General features: G+C 47.5%; 12 non-coding genes across 12 annotated transcripts; 8 read left to right on the top strand and 4 right to left on the bottom strand.

Moving 5' to 3' along the window:
- Positions 1–633: 633 nt before the first annotated feature.
- Positions 634–706, top strand: trnav-cac (transfer RNA valine (anticodon CAC)). The gene has a single exon. It is a non-coding gene; the product is annotated as a tRNA-Val (tRNA).
- Positions 707–1,608: 902 nt separating this feature from the next.
- trnav-cac (transfer RNA valine (anticodon CAC)) lies at positions 1,609–1,681 on the top strand. The gene has a single exon. It is a non-coding gene; the product is annotated as a tRNA-Val (tRNA).
- A 581-nt stretch (positions 1,682–2,262) lies between these two features.
- Positions 2,263–2,335, top strand: trnav-aac (transfer RNA valine (anticodon AAC)). The gene has a single exon. It is a non-coding gene; the product is annotated as a tRNA-Val (tRNA).
- Positions 2,336–3,895: 1,560 nt separating this feature from the next.
- trnav-cac (transfer RNA valine (anticodon CAC)) lies at positions 3,896–3,968 on the top strand. The gene has a single exon. It is a non-coding gene; the product is annotated as a tRNA-Val (tRNA).
- Positions 3,969–5,014: 1,046 nt separating this feature from the next.
- trnad-guc (transfer RNA aspartic acid (anticodon GUC)) lies at positions 5,015–5,086 on the bottom strand. The gene has a single exon. It is a non-coding gene; the product is annotated as a tRNA-Asp (tRNA).
- Positions 5,087–5,656: 570 nt separating this feature from the next.
- trnad-guc (transfer RNA aspartic acid (anticodon GUC)) lies at positions 5,657–5,728 on the bottom strand. The gene has a single exon. It is a non-coding gene; the product is annotated as a tRNA-Asp (tRNA).
- Positions 5,729–8,457: 2,729 nt separating this feature from the next.
- trnav-cac (transfer RNA valine (anticodon CAC)) lies at positions 8,458–8,530 on the top strand. Its single transcript has one exon. It is a non-coding gene; the product is annotated as a tRNA-Val (tRNA).
- A 1,034-nt stretch (positions 8,531–9,564) lies between these two features.
- trnad-guc (transfer RNA aspartic acid (anticodon GUC)) lies at positions 9,565–9,636 on the bottom strand. The gene has a single exon. It is a non-coding gene; the product is annotated as a tRNA-Asp (tRNA).
- A 770-nt stretch (positions 9,637–10,406) lies between these two features.
- trnav-cac (transfer RNA valine (anticodon CAC)) lies at positions 10,407–10,479 on the top strand. Its single transcript has one exon. It is a non-coding gene; the product is annotated as a tRNA-Val (tRNA).
- Positions 10,480–11,513: 1,034 nt separating this feature from the next.
- trnad-guc (transfer RNA aspartic acid (anticodon GUC)) lies at positions 11,514–11,585 on the bottom strand. Its single transcript has one exon. It is a non-coding gene; the product is annotated as a tRNA-Asp (tRNA).
- Positions 11,586–13,336: 1,751 nt separating this feature from the next.
- On the top strand, positions 13,337–13,409 carry trnav-aac (transfer RNA valine (anticodon AAC)). The gene has a single exon. It is a non-coding gene; the product is annotated as a tRNA-Val (tRNA).
- Positions 13,410–13,662: 253 nt separating this feature from the next.
- On the top strand, positions 13,663–13,735 carry trnav-cac (transfer RNA valine (anticodon CAC)). Its single transcript has one exon. It is a non-coding gene; the product is annotated as a tRNA-Val (tRNA).
- Positions 13,736–14,049: the final 314 nt, after the last annotated feature.

Genomic DNA, 14,049 nt, shown 5'->3' on the forward strand with positions numbered 1-14,049 from the left:
ATCACATTCGCCTCACACGCGAAAGGTCCCCAGCTCGAAACCCGGTGGAAACTTGGCAAATTTCTTTGAATTTTCAATGAAAACTGAGTATCCAAAAACACAATAGCACAGGTACCAAGTGCCCGTTGGGGAATCTAACCCCAGTCTTCCGCGTGACAGGAGAAGATACTATCCACTATACGAACGAGGACAGGACTCTGTGTATGCTTCATGGACAGGCATAGAGGGAAAACTGTCACTAAAATAGGGAATGCCAGACAGCAATGCTGTTTGCCAATCCTGCCAACAGTATAAACGCCAGCGTCTGTTTCCATGGTGTAGTGGTTATCACATTCGCCTCACACGCGAAAGGTCCCCAACTCGAAACCAGGTGGCAAACAGGGCAATTTTCTTTGTATTTGCAATGAAAACTGAGTATCCAAAATTGGATTGCAGCTGCACTCACTTCCCCATCAGGGAATCGAACCCCAGTCTTGCACGTGACAGGCGGAGATACTATCAACTATACTAACGAGGAAAGGACTCTGTGCTTGCTACCTGGACAGGCGTAGAGGGAAAACTGTCACTAAAATCGGGAATGCAAGACAGCTATGCTGTTTGCCAATCCTGCCAACAGGATAAACGCCAGTGTCTGTTTCCATGGTGTAGTGGTTATCACATTCGCCTCACACGCGAAAGGTCCCCAGCTCGAAACCGGGTGGAAACTTGGCAATTTTCTTTGAATTTGCAATGAAAACTGAGTATCCAAAAATACAATAGCACAGGTACCAAGTGCCCGTTGGGGAATCTCACCCCAGTCTTCCGCGTGACAGGAGAAGATACTATCCACTATACGAACGAGGAAATGACTCTGTGTATGCTACATGGACAGGCATAGAGGGAAAACTGTAACTAAAATAGGGAATGCCAGACAGCTATGCTGTTTTCCAATCCTGCCAACAGGATAAACACCAGCGTCTGTTTCCATGGTGTAGTGGTTATCACATTCGGCTCACACGCGGAAGGTTCCCAACTCGAAAAAGGGTGGGAAACAGGGTAATTTTCTTTGTATTTGCAATGAAAACTGAGTATCCAAAAAGCAAAACACACAAGCACCACCTCCCCGTTGGGGAATCGAACCCCAGTCTTCAGCGTGACAGGAGGAGATACTATCCATTATACTAACGACGAAAGGATTCTGTGCTTGCGACCTGGACAGGCGTAGAGGTAAAATTGTCACTAAACAATGCCAGACAGCTATGCGGTTTGCCAATCCTGCCAACAGGATAAACCCCAGTGTCTGTTTCCATGGTGTAGTGGTTATCACATTCGGCTCACACGCGAAAGGTTCCCAACTCGAAACAGGGTGGGAAACAGGGTAATTTTCTTTGTATTTGCAATGAAAACTGAGTGTCCAAAAAGCAAAACACACAGGCACCAGCTCCCCGTTGGGGAATCGAACCCCAGTCTTCCGCGTGACAGGCGGAGTTACTATCCACTATACTAACGAGGAAAGGACTCTGTACTTGCTACCTGGACAGGCGTAGAGGGAAAACTGTCACTAAAATCGGGAATGCAAGACAGCTATGCTGTTTGCCAATCCTGCCAACAGGATAAACGCCAGTGTCTGTTTCCATGGTGTAGTGGTTATCACATTCGCCTCACACGCGAAAGGTCCCCAGCTCGAAACCGGGTGGAAACTTGGCAAATTTCTTTGAATTTTCAATGAAAACTGAGTATCCAAAAACACAATAGCACAGGTACCAAGTGCCCGTTGGGGAATCTAACCCCAGTCTTCCGCGTGACAGGAGAAGATACTATCCACTATACGAACGAGGACAGGACTCTGTGTATGCTTCATGGACAGGCATAGAGGGAAAACTGTCACTAAAATAGGGAATGCCAGACAGCTATGCTGTTTGCCAATCCTGCCAACAGGATAAACGCCAGTGTCTGTTTCCATGGTGTAGTGGTTATCACATTCTCCTCACACGCGAAAGGTTCCCAACTCGAAACCGGGTGGGAAACAGGGTAATTTTCTTTGTATTTGCAATGAAAACTGAGTATCCAAAAATTGAATTGCACCTGCACTCACCTCCCCTTCAGGGAATCTAACCACAGTCTTGCGCGTGACAGGAGAAGATACTATCCACTATACGAACGAGGAAATGACTCTGTGTATGCTACATGGACAGGCATAGAGGGAAAACTGTCACTAAAATAGGGAACGCCAGACAGCTCTGCTGTTTGCCAATCCTGCCAACAGTATAAACGCCAACGTCTGTTTCCATGGTGTAGTGGTTATCACATTCGCCTAACACGCGAAAGGTCCCCAGCTCGAAACCGGGTGGAAACTTGGCAATTTTCTTTGAATTTGCAATGAAAACTGAGTATCCAAAAATACAATAACACAGGTACCAAGTGCCCGTTGGGGAATCTAACCCCAGTCTTCCGCGTGACAGGAGAAGATACTATCCACAATACTAACGAGGAAAGGACTCTGTGTTTGCTACCTGGACAGGCATAGAAGGAAAACTGTCACTAAAATAGGGAATGCCAGACAGCTATGCTGTTTGCCAATCCTGCCAACAGGATAAACGCCAGTGTCTGTTTCCATGGTGTAGTGGTTATCACATTCGGCTCACACGCGAAAGGTTCCCAACTCGAAACATGGTGGGAAACAGGGTAATTTTCTTTGTATTTGCAATGAAAACTGAGTATCCAAAAAGCAAAACACACAGGCACCACCTCCCCGTTGGGGAATCGAACCCCAATCTTCCGCGTGACAGGCGGAGATACTATCCACTATACTAACGAGGAAAGGACTCTGTGCTTGCTACCTGGACAGGCGTAGAGGGAAAACTGTCACTAAAATCGGGAATGCAAGACAGCTATGCTGTTTGCCAATCCTGCCAACAGGATAAACGCCAGTGTCTGTTTCCATGGTGTAGTGGTTATCACATTCGCCTCACACGCGAAAGGTCCCCAGCTCGAAACCAGGTGGAAACTTGGCAAATTTCTTTGAATTTTCAATGAAAACTGAGTATCCAAAAACACAATAGCACAGGTACCAAGTGCCCGTTGGGGAATCTAACCCCAGTCTTCCGCGTGACAGGAGAAGATACTATCCACTATACGAACGAGGACAGGACTCTGTGTATGCTTCATGGACAGGCATAGAGGGAAAACTGTCACTAAAATAGGGAATGCCAGACAGCAATGCTGTTTGCCAATCCTGCCAACAGTATAAACGCCAGCGTCTGTTTCCATGGTGTAGTGGTTATCACATTCGCCTCACACGCGAAAGGTCCCCAACTCGAAACCAGGTGGCAAACAGGGCAATTTTCTTTGTATTTGCAATGAAAACTGAGTATCCAAAATTGGATTGCAGCTGCACTCACTTCCCCATCAGGGAATCGAACCCCAGTCTTGCACGTGACAGGCGCAGACATTATCCACTATACTAACGAGGAAAGGACTCTGTGGTTGCTAGCTGGACAGGCATATCGGGAAAACTGTCACTAAAATCGGGAATGCCAGACAGCTATGCTGTTTGCCAATCCTGCCAACAGGATAAACGCCAGTGTCTGTTTCCATGGTGTAGTGGTTATCACATTCGGCTCACACGCGAAAGGTTCCCAACTCGAAACAGGGTGGGAAACAGGGTAATTTTCTTTGTATTTGCAATGAAAACTGAGTGTCCAAAAAGCAAAACACACAGGCACCACCTCCCCGTTGGGGAATCGAACCACAGTCTTCCGCGTGACAGGCGGAGATACTATCCACTATACTAACGAGGAAAGGACTCTGTGCTTGCTACCTGGACAGGCGTAGAGGGAAAACTGTCACTAAAATCGGGAATGCAAGACAGCTATGCTGTTTGCCAATCCTGCCAACAGGATAAACGCCAGTGTCTGTTTCCATGGTGTAGTGGTTATCACATTCGCCTCACACGCGAAAGGTCCCCAGCTCGAAACCGGGTGGAAACTTGGCAAATTTCTTTGAATTTTCAATGAAAACTGAGTATCCAAAAACACAATAGCACAGGTACCAAGTGCCCGTTGGGGAATCTAACCCCAGTCTTCCGCGTGACAGGAGAAGATACTATCCACTATATGAACGAGGACAGGACTCTGTGTATGCTTCATGGACAGGCATAGAGGGAAAACTGTCACTAAAATAGGGAATGCCAGACAGCAATGCTGTTTGCCAATCCTGCCAACAGTATAAACGCCAGCGTCTGTTTCCATGGTGTAGTGGTTATCACATTCGCCTCACACGCGAAAGGTCCCCAACTCGAAACCAGGTGGGAAACAGGGCAATTTTCTTTGTATTTGCAATGAAAACTGAGTATCCAAAATTGGATTGCAGCTGCAATCACTTCCCCATCAGGGAATCGAACCCCAGTCTTGCACGTGACAGGCGCAGACATTATCCACTATACTAACGAGGAAAGGACTCTGTGTTTGCTAGCTGGACAGGCATATCGGGAAAACTGTCACTAAAATCGGGAATGCCAGACATCTATGCTGTTTGCCAATCCTGCCAACAGGATAAACGCCAGTGTCTGTTTCCATGGTGTAGTGGTTATCACATTCGGCTCACACGCGGAAGGTTCCCAACTCGAAACAGGGTGGGAAACAGGGTAATTTTCTTTGTATTTGCAATGAAAACTGAGTATCCAAAAAGCAAAACACAGAGGCACCACCTCCCCGTTGGGGAATCGAACCCCAGTCTTCCGCGTGACAGGAGGAGATACTATCCACTATACTAACGAGGAAAGGATTCTGTGCTTGCGACCTGGACAGGCGTAGAGGTAAAACTGTCACTAAACTTGTGAATGCCAGACAGCTATGCTGTTTGCCAATCCTGCCAACAGGATAAACGCCAGTGTCTGTTTCCATGGTGTAGTGGTTATCACATTCGGCTCACACGCGGAAGGTTCCCAACTCGAAACAGGGTGGGAAACAGGGTAATTTTCTTTGTATTTGCAATGAAAACTGAGTATCCAAAAAGCAAAACACACAGGCACCACCTCCCCGTTGGGGAATCGAACCCCAGTCTTCCGCGTGACAGGCGGAGATACTATCCACTATACTAACGAGGAAAGGACTCTGTTGTTGCTACCTGGACAGGCGTAGAGGGAAAACTGTCACTAAAATCGGGAATGCCAGACTGCTATGCTGTTTTCCAATCCTGCCAACAGGATAAACGCCAGCGTCTGTTTCCATGGTGTAGTGGTTATCACATTCGGCTCACACGTGGAAGGTTCCCAACTCGAAACAGGGTGGGAAACAGGGTAATTTTCTTTGTATTTGCAATGAAAACTGAGTATCCAAAAAGCAAAACACACAGGCACCACCTCCCCGTTGGGGAATCGAACCCCAGTCTTCCGCGTGACAGGAGGAGATACTATCCACTATACTAACGAGGAAAGGATTCTGTGCTTTCGATCTGGACAGGCGTAGAGGTAAAACTGTCACTAAACTTGTGAATGCCAGACAGCTATGCTGTTTGCCAATCCTGCCAACAGGATAAACGCCAGCGTCTGTTTCCATGGTGTAGTGGTTATCACATTCGGCTCACACGCGGAAGGTTCCCAACTCGAAACAGGGTAATTTTCTTTGGATTTGCAATGAAAACTGAGTATCCAAAAAGCAAAACACACAGGCACCACCTCCCCGTTGGGGAATCGAACCCCAGTCTTCCGCGTGACAGGCGGAGATACTATCCACTATACTAACGAGGAAAGGACTCTGTGCTTGCTACCTGGACAGGCGTAGAGGTAAAACTGTCACTAAACTTAATGCCAGACAGCTATGCGGTTTGCCAATCCTGCCAACAGGATAAACGCCAGTGTCTGTTTCCATGGTGTAGTGGTTATCACATTCGGCTCACACGCGAAAGGTTCCCAACTCGAAACAGGGTGGGAAACAGGGTAATTTTCTTTGTATTTGCAATGAAAACTGAGTGTCCAAAAAGCAAAACACACAGGCACCACCTCCCCGTTGGGGAATCGAACCCCAGTCTTCCGCGTGACAGGCGGAGATACTATCCACTATACTAACAAGGAAAGGACTCTGTGCTTGCTACCTGGACAGGCGTAGAGGGAAAACTGTCACTAAAATCGGGAATGCCAGACAGCTATGCTGTTTGCCAATCCTGCCAACAGGATAAACGCCAGTGTCTGTTTCCATGGTGTAGTGGTTATCACATTCTCCTCACACGCGAAAGGTCCCCAACTCGAAACCAGGTGGCAAACAGGGCAATTTTCTTTGTATTTGCAATGAAAACTGAGTATCCAAAATTGGATTGCAGCTGCACTCACTTCCCCATCAGGTAATCGAACCCCAGTCTTGCACGTGACAGGCGGAGATACTATCCACTATACTAACGAGGAAAGGACTCTGTGTTTGCTAGCTGGACAGGCATATCGGGAAAACTGTCACTAAAATCGGGAATGCCAGACAGCTATGCTGTTTGCCAATCCTGCCAACAGGTTAAACGCCAGTGTCTGTTTCCATGGTGTAGTGGTTATCACATTCGGCTCACACGCGAAAGGTTCCCAACTCGAAACAGGGTGGGAAACAGGGTAATTTTCTTTGTATTTGCAATGAAAACTGAGTATCCAAAAATTTAATTGCACCTGCACTCACCTCCCCTTCAGGGAATCTAACCACAGTCTTGCGCGTGACAGGCAGAGATACTATCCACTAAACTAACGAGGAAAGGACTCTGTGCTTGCTACCTGGACAGGCGTAGAGGGAAAACTGTCACTAAAATCGGGAATGCCAGACAGCTATGCTGTTTGCCAATCCGGCCAACAGAGTAAACGCCAGTGTCTGTTTCCATGGTGTAGTGGTTATCACATTCGCCTAACACGTGAAAGGTCCCCATCTCGAAACCGGGTGGAAACTTGGCAATTTTCTTTGAATTTGCAATGAAAACTGAGTATCCAAAAAGCAAAATACACAGGCACCACCTCCCCGTTGGGGAATCGAACCCCAGTCTTCCGCGTGACAGGCGGAGATACTATCCACTATACTAATGAGGAAAGGACTCTGTGCTTGCTACCTGGACAGGCGTAGAGGGAAAACTGTCACTAAAATCGGGAATGCCAGACAGCTATGCTGTTTTCCAATCCTGCCAACAGGATAAACGCCAGCGTCTGTTTCCATGGTGTAGTGGTTATCACATTCGGCTCACACGCGGAAGGTTCCCAACTCGAAACAGGGTGGGAAACAGGGTAATTTTCTTTGTATTTGCAATGAAAACTGAGTATCCAAAAAGCAAAACACACAGGCACCACCTCCCCGTTGGGGAATCGAACCCCAGTCTTCCGCGTGACAGGAGGAGATACTATCCACTATACTAACGAGGAAAGGATTCTGTGCTTGCGACCTGGACAGGCGTAGAGGTAAAACTGTCACTAAACTTGTGAATGCCAGACAGCTATGCTGTTTGCCAATCCTGCCAACAGGATAAACGCCAGCGTCTGTTTCCATGGTGTAGTGGTTATCACATTCGGCTCACACGCGGAAGGTTCCCAACTCGAAACAGGGTGGGAAACAGGGTAAATTTCTTTGTATTTGCAATGAAAACTGAGTATCCAAAAAGCAAAACACACAGGCACCACCTCCCCGTTGGGGAATCGAACCCCAGTCTTCCGCGTGACAGGAGGAGATACTATCCACTATACTAACGAGGAAAGGATTCTGTGCTTGCGACCTGGACAGGCGTAGAGGTAAAACTGTCACTAAACCTGTGAAAGCCAGACAGCTATGCTGTTTGCCAATCCTGCCAACAGGATAAACGCCAGTGTCTGTTTCCATGGTGTAGTGGTTATCACATTCGGCTCACACGTGAAAGGTTCCCAACTCGAAACAGGGTGGGAAACAGGGTAATTTTCTTTGTATTTGCAATGAAAACTGAGTATCCAAAAAGCAAAACACAGAGGCACCACCTCCCCGTTGGGGAATCGAACCCCAGTCTTCCGCGTGACAGGAGGAGATACTATCCACTATACTAACGAGGAAAGGATTCTGTGCTTGCGACCTGGACAGGCGTAGAGGTAAAACTGTCACTAAACTTGTGAATGCCAGACAGCTATGCTGTTTGCCAATCCTGCCAACAGGATAAACGCCAGTGTCTGTTTCCATGGTGTAGTGGTTATCACATTCGGCTCACACGCGAAAGGTTCCCAACTCGAAACAGGGTGGGAAACAGGGTAATTTTCTTTGTATTTGCAATGAAAACTGAGTATCCAAAAAGCAAAACACACAGGCACCACCTCCCCGTTGGGGAATCGAACCCCAGTCTTCCGCGTGACAGGCGGAGATACTATACACTATACTAACGAGGAAAGGACTCTGTGCTTGCTACCTGGACAGGCGTAGAGGTAAAACTGTCACTAAAATCGGGAATGCCAGACAGCTATGCTGTTTGCCAATCCGGCCAACAGAGTAAACGCCAGCGTCTGTTTCCATGGTGTAGTGGTTATCACATTCGCCTCACACGCGAAAGGTCCCCAGCTCGAAACCGGGTGGAAGCTTGGCAAATTTCTTTGAATTTTCAATGAAAACTGAGTATCCAAAAACACAATAGCACAGGTACCAAGTGCCCGTTGGGGAATCTAACCCCAGTCTTCCGCGTGACAGGAGAAGATACTATCCACTATATGAACGAGGACAGGACTCTGTGTATGCTTCATGGACAGGCATAGAGGGAAAACTGTCACTAAAATAGGGAATGCCAGACAGCAATGCTGTTTGCCAATCCTGCCAACAGTATAAACGCCAGCGTCTGTTTCCATGGTGTAGTGGTTATCACATTCGCCTCACACGCGAAAGGTCCCCAACTCGAAACCAGGTGGGAAACAGGGCAATTTTCTTTGTATTTGCAATGAAAACTGAGTATCCAAAATTGGATTGCAGCTGCACTCACTTCCCCATCAGGGAATCGAACCCCAGTCTTGCACGTGACAGGCGCAGACATTATCCACTATACTAACGAGGAAAGGACTCTGTGTTTGCTAGCTGGACAGGCATATCGGGAAAACTGTCACTAAAATCGGGAATGCCAGACATCTATGCTGTTTGCCAATCCTGCCAACAGGATAAACGCCAGTGTCTGTTTCCATGGAGTAGTGGTTATCACATTCGGCTCACACGCGGAAGGTTCCCAACTCGAAACAGGGTGGGAAACAGGGTAATTTTCTTTGTATTTGCAATGAAAACTGAGTATCCAAAAAGCAAAACACAGAGGCACCACCTCCCCGTTGGGGAATCGAACCCCAGTCTTCCGCGTGACAGGAGGAGATACTATCCACTATACTAACGAGGAAAGGATTCTGTGCTTGCGACCTGGACAGGCGTAGAGGTAAAACTGTCACTAAACTTGTGAATGCCAGACAGCTATGCTGTTTGCCAATCCTGCCAACAGGATAAACGCCAGTGTCTGTTTCCATGGTGTAGTGGTTATCACATTCGGCTCACACGCGGAAGGTTCCCAACTCGAAACAGGGTAATTTTCTTTGTATTTGCAATGAAAACTGAGTATCCAAAAAGCAAAACACACAGGCACCACCTCCCCGTTGGGGAATCGAACCCCAGTCTTCCGCGTGACAGGCGGAGATACTATCCACTATACTAACGAGGAAAGGACTCTGTGCTTGCTACCTGGACAGGCGTAGAGGTAAAACTGTCACTAAACTTGTGAATGCCAGACAGCTATGCTGTTTGCCAATCCTGCCAACAGGATAAACGCCAGTGTCTGTTTCCATGGTGTAGTGGTTATCACATTCTCCTCACACGCGAAAGGTCCCCAACTCGAAACCAGGTGGCAAACAGGGCAATTTTCTTTGTATTTGCAATGAAAACTGAGTATCCAAAATTGGATTGCAGCTGCACTCACTTCCCCATCAGGGAATCGAACCCCAGTCTTGCACGTGACAGGCGCAGACATTATCCACTATACTAACGAGGAAAGGACTCTGTGTTTGCTAGCTGGACAGGCATATCGGGAAAACTGTCACTAAAATCGGGAATGCCAGACAGCTATGCTGTTTGCCAATCCTGCCAACAGGATAAACGCCAGTGTCTGTTTCCATGGTGTAGTGGTTATCACATTCGGCTCACACGCGAAAGGTTCCCAACTCGAAACAGGGTGGGAAACAGGGTAATTTTCTTTGTATTTGCAATGAAAACTGAGTATCCAAAAAGCAAAACACACAGGCACCACCTCCCCGTTGGGGAATCGAACCCCAGTCTTCCGCGTGACAGGCGGAGATACTATACACTATACTAACGAGGAAAGGACTCTGTGCTTGCTACCTGGACAGGCGTAGAGGTAAAACTGTCACTAAAATCGGGAATGCCAGACAGCTATGCTGTTTGCCAATCCGGCCAACAGAGTAAACGCCAGCGTCTGTTTCCATGGTGTAGTGGTTATCACATTCGCCTCACACGCGAAAGGTCCCCAGCTCGAAACCGGGTGGAAGCTTGGCAAATTTCTTTGAATTTTCAATGAAAACTGAGTATCCAAAAACACAATAGCACAGGTACCAAGTGCCCGTTGGGGAATCTAACCCCAGTCTTCCGCGTGACAGGAGAAGATACTATCCACTATATGAACGAGGACAGGACTCTGTGTATGCTTCATGGACAGGCATAGAGGGAAAACTGTCACTAAAATAGGGAATGCCAGACAGCAATGCTGTTTGCCAATCCTGCCAACAGTAAAAACGCCAGCGTCTGTTTCCATGGTGTAGTGGTTATCACATTCGCCTCACACGCGAAAGGTCCCCAACTCGAAACCAGGTGGGAAACAGGGCAATTTTCTTTGTATTTGCAATGAAAACTGAGTATCCAAAATTGGATTGCAGCTGCACTCACTTCCCCATCAGGGAATCGAACCCCAGTCTTGCACGTGACAGGCGCAGACATTATCCACTATACTAACGAGGAAAGGACTCTGTGTTTGCTAGCTGGACAGGCATATCGGGAAAACTGTCACTAAAATCGGGAATGCCAGACATCTATGCTGTTTGCCAATCCTGCCAACAGGATAAACGCCAGTGTCTGTTTCCATGGAGTAGTGGTTATCACATTCGGCTCACACGCGGAAGGTTCCCAACTCGAAACAGGGTGGGAAACAGGGTAATTTTCTTTGTATTTGCAATGAAAACTGAGTATCCAAAAAGCAAAACACAGAGGCACCACCTCCCCGTTGGGGAATCGAACCCCAGTCTTCCGCGTGACAGGAGGAGATACTATCCACTATACTAACGAGGAAAGGATTCTGTGCTTGCGACCTGGACAGGCGTAGAGGTAAAACTGTCACTAAACTTGTGAATGCCAGACAGCTATGCTGTTTGCCAATCCTGCCAACAGGATAAACGCCAGTGTCTGTTTCCATGGTGTAGTGGTTATCACATTCGGCTCACACGCGGAAGGTTCCCAACTCGAAACAGGGTAATTTTCTTTGTATTTGCAATGAAAACTGAGTATCCAAAAAGCAAAACATACAGGCACCACCTCCCCGTTGGGGAATCGAACCCCAGTCTTCCGCGTGACAGGCGGAGATACTATCCACTATACTAACGAGGAAAGGACTCTGTGCTTGCTACCTGGACAGGCGTAGAGGTAAAACTGTCACTAAACTTGTGAATGCCAGACAGCTATGCTGTTTGCCAATCCTGCCAACAGGATAAACGCCAGTGTCTGTTTCCATGGTGTAGTGGTTATCACATTCTCCTCACACGCGAAAGGTCCCCAACTCGAAACCAGGTGGCAAACAGGGCAATTTTCTTTGTATTTGCAATGAAAACTGAGTATCCAAAATTTGATTGCAGCTGCACTCACTTCCCCATCAGGGAATCGAACCCCAGTCTTGCACGTGACAGGCGCAGACATTATCCACTATACTAACGAGGAAAGGACTCTGTGTTTGCTAGCTGGACAGGCATATCGGGAAAACTGTCACTAAAATCGGGAATGCCAGACAGCTATGCTGTTTGCCAATCCTGCCAACAGGATAAACGCCAGTGTCTGTTTCCATGGTGTAGTGGTTATCACATTCGGCTCACACGCGAAAGGTTCCCAACTCGAAACAGGGTGGGAAACAGGGTAATTTTCTTTGTATTTGCAATGAAAACTGAGTATCCAAAAAGCAAAACACACAGGCACCACCTCCCCGTTGGGGAATCGAACCCCAGTCTTCCGCGTGACAGGCGGAGATACTATACACTATACTAACGAGGAAAGGACTCTGTGCTTGCTACCTGGACAGGCGTAGAGGTAAAACTGTCACTAAACTTGTGAATGCCAGACAGCTATGCTGTTTGCCAATCCTGCCAACAGGATAAACGCCAGTGTCTGTTTCCATGGTGTAGTGGTTATCACATTCTCCTCACACGCGAAAGGTCCCCAACTCGAAACCAGGTGGCAAACAGGGCAATTTTCTTTGTATTTGCAATGAAAACTGAGTATCCAAAATTGGATTGCAGCTGCACTCACTTCCCCATCAGGGAATCGAACCCCAGTCTTGCACGTGACAGGCGGAGATACTATCCACTATACTAACGAGGAAAGGACTCTGTGTTTGCTAGCTGGACAGGCATATCGGGAAAACTGTCACTAAAATCGGGAATGCCAGACAGCTATGCTGTTTGCCAATCCTGCCAACAGGATAAACGCCAGTGTCTGTTTCCATGGTGTAGTGGTTATCACATTCGGCTCACACGCGAAAGGTTCCCAACTCGAAACAGGGTGGGAAACAGGGTAATTTTCTTTGTATTTGCAATGAAAACTGAGTATCCAAAAAGCAAAACACACAGGCACCACCTCCCCGTTGGGGAATCGAACCCCAGTCTTCCGCGTGAAAGGCGGCGATACTATCCACTATACTAACGAGGAAAGGACTCTGTGCTTGCTACCTGGACAGGCGTAGAGGGAAAACTGTCACTAAAATCGGGAATGCCAGACAGCTATGCTGTTTTCCAATCCTGCCAACAGGATAAACGTCAGCGTCTGTTTCCATGGTGTAGTGGTTATCACATTCGGCTCACACGCGGAAGGTTCCCAACTCGAAACAGGGTGGGAAACAGGGTAATTTTCTTTGTATTTGCAATGAAAACTGAGTATCCAAAAAGCAAAACACACAGGCACCACCTCCCCGTTGGGGAATCGAACCCCAGTCTTCCGCGTGACAGGAGGAGATACTATCCACTATACTAACGAGGAAAGGATTCTGTGCTTGCGACCTGGACAGGCGTAGAGGTAAAACTGTCACTAAACTTGTGAATGCCAGACAGCTATGCTGTTTGCCAATCCTGCCAACAGAGTAAACGCCAGTGTCTGTTTCCATGGTGTAGTGGTTATCACATTCGCCTAACACGCGAAAGGTCCCCAGCTCGAAACCGGGTGGAAACTTGGCAATTTTCTTTGAATTCGCAATGAAAACTGAGTATCCAAAAAGCAAAACACACAGGCACCACCTCCCCGTTGGGGAATCGAACCCCAGTCTTCCGCGTGACAGGCGGAGATACTATCCACTATACTAACAAGGAAAGGACTCTGTGCTTGCTACCTGGACAGGCGTAGAGGGAAAACTGTCACTAAAATCGGGAATGCAAGACAGCTATGCTGTTTGCCAATCCTGCCAACAGGATAAACGCCAGTGTCTGTTTCCATGGTGTAGTGGTTATCACATTCGCCTCACACGCGAAAGGTCCCCAGCTCGAAACCGGGTGGAAACTTGGCAATTTTCTTTGAATTTGCAATGAAAACTGAGTATCCAAAAATACAATAGCACAGGTACCAAGTGCCCGTTGGGGAATCTCACCCCAGTCTTCCGCGTGACAGGAGAAGATACTATCCACTATACGAACGAGGAAATGACTCTGTGTATGCTACATGGACAGGCATAGAGGGAAAACTGTCACTAAAATAGGGAATGCCAGACAGCTATGCTGTTTGCCAATCCTGCCAACAGTATAAATGCCTACGTCTGTTTCCATGGTGTAGTGGTTATCACATTCTCCTAACACGCGAAAGGTCCCCAGCTCGAAAC

This window comes from Festucalex cinctus, chromosome 19, assembly GCF_051991245.1.
Source record: "Festucalex cinctus isolate MCC-2025b chromosome 19, RoL_Fcin_1.0, whole genome shotgun sequence".
In the NCBI taxonomy this organism is placed as follows: domain Eukaryota; kingdom Metazoa; phylum Chordata; class Actinopteri; order Syngnathiformes; family Syngnathidae; genus Festucalex; species Festucalex cinctus.